A 7,791-nucleotide genomic window follows, 5' to 3' on the forward strand; every position below is an offset into this window, starting at 1 on the left:
ACTTCCTGTTGAAGGGCAGCCCCTGAGAAGGATTCCAGCTGCAGTTTTCCTTGTAGAGATCTCCACCCTCAAGCATGAAGGCTATCAGGTGTTGGCTTTTCAATTGGACAATCACTTGTCTCAAAACTCCCCAACTTGCTGAGAGGTATTAGTGACCTTCTGGTGACCCCACACCTACACTTCAAACTCAATCCCAGTGCTCCTGACTTAGCATAATGACTAGGAAAGATGAGAAAGAGCAAATGGATCTAGATGAAGGTAGTGTCAACATAGAACAAGCTGATTGTCATGAGGAGACTTTGCCCAAGAAAGAAAGTCATCTGGTCTCTCAGGAGTGAAAGCAAGAATATACCTGAGTTTCTCCTCCTTACCAAATATTGCAAGCAGTTGTTCCTGTCACTAATTCCATCTTCTGCCTACTACTTAAGGTAAATGGCAGTTGGGTGAAAACACAATTTTAGCAGCATTACCAGTTTGTCATGCTTGTCAATGGGATCAACAGAACACAGAACACTAAGGTAACCAAAACCTTTGAGGATTTGAGTGCTATCCTGATAAATACCTAATTTCTGACCCCCAAAGTATAGAAAACAATAACTAACTTGGAAAAAGAAGGGGAAGAGAAAGAGAACTGTCCTACCTAAATGCATGAAAGTTCTGAGTTGTAGAATACTTTAATGATATTGAAGAGCATATGAGCTGGAAAGAAAGGAGAAGGAAATATAAATTGATTAGGTGGAGAGTGACTTTGGAACCAGAGATTCTGAATTGTAATCCTGGTACTACCACTGATTGCCTGTGTCATCTTGGAATAGCAACTTGCAGTCAAAGTTCCAACATCAAAAACCAGGGATATAACTCTATATTTCCCACCAAATTTTCATATGAACCTAAAACTTCTCTAAAAAGAAAATCTAGTAAAAGATGAACCCAATAACAACTTTAGTACCTGCCTGAAAGGAATATTGTGGAGATCATGGGTGTCAGTTACTAGATTTTTGTTGTTTATCCTGAAACTTATCCATCTATACTCTCCTTTGTGATGCCTGGACAGGGGTCTCACAGACCACATTTTTTGTCTTCTAACTGGTTTCCTGTTAAGCTCTGCCAATGGAGTCACTAGCAGGGGTGGGGAACATCCTGCCCACAGGCCATATAAAGCCTGTGAAATCATTTGGTCTGGCCCTGCCAAGGCATTAACAGTGAGTTAATTAAATGTTTGGCCAAATATAGCAGGATAATTTTTAATTTGATAATTTTTTATGGCCCACGAATTATGTCAAAATTCCCAAATGGCCCTTGGCAGATAAAAGGTTCCCCAACCCTGCACTAGAGGAAGACTACAAAGCTTGAAGAGGAAGAAGGAACTTGCTCCTAGCTGTGTCCTTCTTACAGGATTCATCTTCCTATATATATCACCCTAACAACACTACTTGACTCCAGCAGTGTCAGTTCCTACAAGAAGCAGTAGCTGAATCCAGTTTTTCATTTTTCCAGGACTTATAGAACCAGCCTTATCATGCTCTTCTCATAGACACCAGCTCTAGCCTCCTGGGAATTCTGGCTGCATTACTTTGCAGGTCCACTCCTCCAAGCTTAGATTCAACAGAACCAGCTGAGCAGTACCCTCATCTCAGAGGTCTGACTTTCATTTCAACAAGGCCCCTCCTCTAAACTTCTAAGTTTTAATAATTTCAACTTCTTCTCATTGTTCTCACAGGGATGGTGCTGCTTCCTAAAGTTGCTAATTCTATGATACGTTAGAGTTTTCACTTTACCTTTTCAGTGACCTAGGGAACAACTTTATTATGTGTAGTTATCAATCCTTTATAATAAAATCTGTTTATTCACAAAACTGGTGTGGTATCTGTCTCTGACTGGACATTGGCATACTATATAGCAAATCTTTATCGAGTACCTACTATGGGCTAGAATCCTGTTATAAGTATTTTATATGTTTTAACTAATTTAATCTTACTCCTAATCACTATGTTAAGGCATATGAATGGAATATCACAGTGCTGGGCCCACAGTAAGTGCTCATTCAGTGTTGGCCACTCTTTTAATTTAGGATCCACCTAAACCAGACCATAAAATAAGAACTACTAGGTTTTAGTTGGTTCATTTGGGAGGTAGTGTAAGTGATGAATTGGGAAAAGTGAGGCATGGAGGAGTAAAAACCAGTAACATGTGCATTAATGAGTAGGATACTGCTGTGGACAAGTTTGGCTCAAATCTAGATAGATGATAGATAGATAGATAGATAGATAGATAGATAGATAGATAGATAGATAGATAGAATCCATTATCAGGAAGGGAGAGAGAAACTGGTACTCTTAAGAGGAACATGGGATTTTTTTTTACTGTTGTAAACACTTAAACATATTTACATGTTATTCAAAGAAAGTTGAAAATAACAGGAAAGAGAGGGAATAACATTATGGAACAGAGAAGGAATTCAGAATACAAGGGAAGAAATTAGCCTTCTGGAGTATTAGGACATATTTTTCCATGAGATAGAAATGAGTGGTATGGCTGAACATAAATACTGTGTGGTGAGGAAGAAGGAACCAGGGTTGAAGAAGTTCTATCTGATTGTTTCATTTTTCTTTCCAAGTTAAAAGGCTGAAGGTGAAGGAGAATGAGGATGGAGGTAACAGGATAGTAGTTTTAAAGAAAATGGTGGGAGTCAGTGAGATGGCAAAATAAGAGGTCTGCTCTTCTTCCTTCTCAGTGAAAATAATTTGGTAGCACACATGGGCAAAAATGTCTTTGTGGGAGCTTTGAGGGATCCAGCCACAGAACGGGAACAGTCTTCCCCTCGCAAGAACCCAACAAGAGTCATGTCCATCTGAGTCCCTAGCTGTAGGCCTGATAACTTCTGTCCCACTGAAAATCTCAGAAAGACCCTGTAATTCATCTCTAACCCCTCCCGGAAGCAGGTGCAGTCCTGCTAGCCCAGAGTAGGAGACTCACGCATTCTGACTGCAGATCTTGAAGCAGTCCTGCATCCAGCTTCAGCCTCTCCCAGCCATGGTCTCTAGGGGCTATCTTGCCCACTCAAGGACCTGCCAGGAGACAAGTGTGTCTTTTCCAGAAGAGGTAGGCCTGCTGAACTGTGTCGATTGTGGAGTAAGTGGTCCTGTTACTCATTTCCATTTTCTCTTTGGGAAAATCCATTCCTACACAGCCCATCAAAATAGCTGGGCTTCTGTCTCCTTCCAAAAGCAGTTCCCACATTAGACTCATTTTAGTAGTAATGTCAGTCATTGTCCTAAGTACTTTCATAGACCTATTTAATCTCATAATTCAAACCTGTGAGATTACACAGTAGTGTCTGCATTTACCAGATGAGGAATCTCAAAGTGGTTTTTTCCCTTGCCCAATTTTACACAAGTCATAAAATGACATTGCTGTGATTTGAACACAGACCTGTCATGTTCTAAGCAAAGCCAATACTCCCTCTACCACACTACCCTGGACTAGTACTGCTGGCTTGGAGGACTGGGAACATGTTTCTAGGACTTTCCCTTGGGTCCCAGCCCAAAGGCTGGAGCCCTGTTGCTAGCCATCAGCCTATCCTAATGCACATGCTCTTTCCATTAGATTGCCCTCTCACCTAAAGTTGAACATATTCCTTTAATACTTATTTCCCCAAGAGAACAGGACGAGTTTAATACCCTAGTCCCTTCCAGGTAGTCTTGTTCCATTACAGTCAATGGGCCCCTGCTGGCCATGTCCTAGCATATGACATAGCTGGACCAATGTCTTGTCTATTACCCTGTCAAGTGAATAGAGCAATTGCTGCTACCTTTGCTGTAACCCTTGGGTGCCTCTGCAAAGGTAGAAAGCTGGAGCCATATTAGTCTCAGCATGCTTCCAAGAAAGATCCTTCCGCCCCCCACCCCAGAACTGCCTTGTGCCAGACCCAAGCCAAAGAGGGGATTTTCAGAGACAGCATTCTGAAACAAGTACAGTGCCAGCAAGGAGGAGACAAGTTTAGGGAACTAGTGCAGGTGGGGGTAAGCCTCCAGAATTGATGAGCACTAGGAATCATATAGGAAGAGCTGGAGGAGACAATCGAAGGGAGATTAAGTAAAGGGACCAATATCAAACCAGACAGGAGGTGCAGCAAGGGCTTGCAAGTTCTGCTTGAGGCATGAACCCCAGGAACTTTGAGTTCTTTGTGGGGGCTTCATGTGATCTCACCAAGTGGAGCAGATCGAGCAAGAACAACCTGGGTCTATCCCTGGAACTCCTCAAGGCTTCAAGCATGTCCCTCACCCCCAGATAGGCTGTGCGCTTCCTATGCACACTCAAAGTTGCAGCCTTCAGATGTCTGCCTCTAACATCTGGCCTTAGCATGAGATACCAGGGCTCTCTTACAAACGGGCACAGTGTTTTTCCTGTGAAGGCATCATAGACCTGTAGATCTTGGGATCCTTGAATCTTCTACTGGACATTTCTTGGGTGTGGATTCTAGCAGGAAGGACCAAGACTAGGTAATAGCAGGCAGTGTTGGCTAGAGTCCCAGTGCCCTGACCTGGCCCACTGCCCTCCTTGGCTATCAGACAAAGTTTGTAGAGCTTGCAGACATCTGAACAGCTAGGGAGCTGTAGGATCTGGAGACATAAGAGGGTCTCCTTTGTCTCCTTCTTTCCTCACTAATGACCTAAGTCCCTTCCCAGGATAGCAGCTGGAGGATTAGCCTCTGATGAGAGGAATTCAAGGCTGCCCTTAAAGGGGTAGCCCAGCTGTTGAGTGAACACAGGTGCACATGGGTGGCTCTGACCCTTACCTCCTGGCAGAGGTGAAGGCTGTGGGCCAGGCAAAAGTGGCCATGCCCACATTTTTGGAGTACATGCCAAATTGGCTGCCAGTCCTGTATCATTGCTAAGATGTGAGCCTTGGCAGGCATAGCCTTCTCACAACTTCCATTGAATTCTTCGCATGATTCAGTGCAGCTTACACATGGCATCCACCTGTTGGTATGCCTACCCACATCGGCAGTTCTCTCAAGTATCTTTGAACCCTTCCCCTTATACTTATTTTATCTGCTTGCTCCTTCCCTTGGGAAGTTCTCTCAGGCACACCACACTACCCCCTCACTCTCTCTATTTTCTGTACTCACCCTACCTTCTAGTCTCCCAACACACACACACACACACACACACACACACACACACACACACACACACAGTTACAGCGTTTACCCCAAGACCAGTAGAGTTGGGATATTTTGTTCCATGCCTTCTGAGAGCTATTTCTGTTCCCCATTGCCTTCTTCTGACATTGGGGGTGGCTATGTCACTACAGTTTTGCACCTCCCCACTCCAAGTATTGTGGTAGATTTAAGATATAATATCCCCTCTCCCAACCAATCATGGATTCAGCCCTACAGTAAAGGAAATAACCTTCAGACATATGTTTCACCTGCCCATGCGCCTCACAATATTTGGTATGGCCAGCAGGGCAGCTTGAATTGGTACATTTCATAGAGGAAGAAAGTGACTGAGAGGGGTTAAGTGATTTGCCCACACAGTTAGTGACACTCAAAGCTGCAGCCTCCAGATGTCAGCTTCTAACATCTGGCCTTAGTATGAGATACCAGGGCCTTTTAAAAACAGGCACAATGTTTTTCCTGTGAAGACATCATAGACCTGGAGACACTAGATGTATCTGGACAGAAATAGATATCAAGCCCTGATCTAGTACTTTTTCTTTTCTACTTTTACACTACATTTCTTCTCTAAAGACAACACCAACAAAAGTATGGGCCAAGGACTTGTTGGTGGTGGTCCTACAACTATTTGTTACTGGTCCATAATGAGATAATGAGCTTGTGCCAGAATGTAAATCAATACACTGCTTGCTTCATCAAAGCATTCTTGCTATGAAAAAAAAACATCAGCTGAACTAAATAGCATGCTTAGTGACATAGTCAATTGACATTGGCACAAACTCTCTAGCTCAATGCCATCACTGTGCCCAGCAGCACTGGTGCTGATGGTTGTCCAGCATACGAATGGATCTATTACAGGACTGTGCCTCACCTCCTGTGTAAGGGGAATATATTGCAATAAAGGCTAGAGTCATAGACAACATGGTTGTGGAATAATTACAGACCTTTGGGGTGAAAATGGCCCTATGTAGCCCAAACTATTTCTTGACTGCCCAAGCCCAACCCTGTAGATCAGGGCTATTCAAAGAGCCAGTCTGCAAATAGTTTGTTGCCTTTGCTTACAAAGTGTATTCACTTGTAATAAAGTTTATTCACCATTCCTGGGGCTGTTGACCCTCAAGACCATTTTTAGCTTTTTGCCTGCTTTGCTCTGTATGGCAGGAGATCTGACCTCTGCAGGATGTTTCCCAGAATGACTTTCCACTAGGTCCAATCAATGGGGGGCACTGCCTGGAGCCAAAGAGGAAAGAGGAAAGAAGAAGCCAGGAAATTTCTTTGGTCTTTTTCTCTGTATCCCAGGATGACCAATTTGCCCCAGTTTGTCCAGGACACTCCTAGTTTCAGCACTGAAGGACCCATGTTTCAGGAAACCCTGCAGTTCTATGAAACCCAGGAGGGTCAGTCACCCTGTGTCTGCTTCAAACAGTTTCTCTTCCAGATCACTTGTGTGGCTCCAGCTGCTGCTGCTGGAAGGCTCCTCCCTCCCTTGTATCAGAGATGGCCACTGTGGTTCTAGCTTCCACTGGGTGACCCCTGACCCTGTGCTATGTAGCACTCTCCCCTCCCTCTATCCCTTCAGCTTCCTGCTGCTGCTAATATCCACATGCTTCTTCATCCCTTCTGGTTTCTCAGCTCTTCCCTCGCCTGTGTCACCAATGCCTTCCATTAAATTCCCAATGTTGTTTACACTTCAAGTGGTTTCTGCTTTACTGCTTAGACCCTGACCGATGCAAAGGGGACAATAGTAATTTACAGTGTCATCGTGAGGATTGAATTAGTTAAATAAACCACTTAGAGAAGCGCTTGGCACATGGTAATTGCTTGTTAAATGTGAGCTGTTATTTTTATTAGTGTAGTGTGAAATAACATTTACTTACACATGCCATGTGCCAGGCACTATGCTAATCACTTCACACTCATTATCTTATTTAAGCCTTATAACCCTTATACCTGTATTAACATGTTCTTGAGTTAATTTCTTGGTAAACCTGTTTGTATTTCACACCTAGCAATCCCCAGGCTCTTCTGAATCATTCACCTTCATGAAACCAACTATATCGTTTATTTATTCAGTACTCTCTTAGGACACGAAGAGAGATGAGACAGTAACTTGCACATGATGGGCACAGACTGGTTGAGGAGACTTGTGTGTCCATCAGTTGATCATTCTAGCACCAAGTAGGCAATGCCACCTTAGTGACTGGGGCAGTGTTTAAGCTTAGACAAGACCCTCCTCTCTGAACCACAATTTCTCCATTTATACCATGAAATAGTTGGACCAACTGATCTCTGAAATCTCTTTCAGTGCTAGATAATTCTTTTTTAAAAAAATTTGCACATAATATATGCTCAATAAATATTTGTTGATTTATTTTTTTACATTTTTCCCTTTATTGATTAAGATTTTACAAATGTGTCCTTATCCCCCCAATGTCCCCTCATCCCCCCAATCCTGCCCTCACCCTCACCCTCACCCTCACCCCCTGTTGTCCACATCTATCACTTATGCTTATATGCATGCATACAAGTCCTTTGGTTGATCTTTTCCCCTCACCCCCACCCTCCCCTGCCTTCCCTCTGAGTTTTGAGCATCTGATCGATGCTTCTCT

General features: G+C 43.4%; 1 pseudogene; it reads left to right on the top strand.

The window, feature by feature from the left end:
* Window positions 1-215: 215 nt before the first annotated feature.
* Window positions 216-7,791, top strand: part of LOC106723813 — a 23,243-nt pseudogene continuing 15,667 nt past the window's right edge.

Source organism: Myotis brandtii, unplaced genomic scaffold, assembly GCF_000412655.1.
Source record: "Myotis brandtii unplaced genomic scaffold, ASM41265v1 scaffold654, whole genome shotgun sequence".
In the NCBI taxonomy this organism is placed as follows: domain Eukaryota; kingdom Metazoa; phylum Chordata; class Mammalia; order Chiroptera; family Vespertilionidae; genus Myotis; species Myotis brandtii.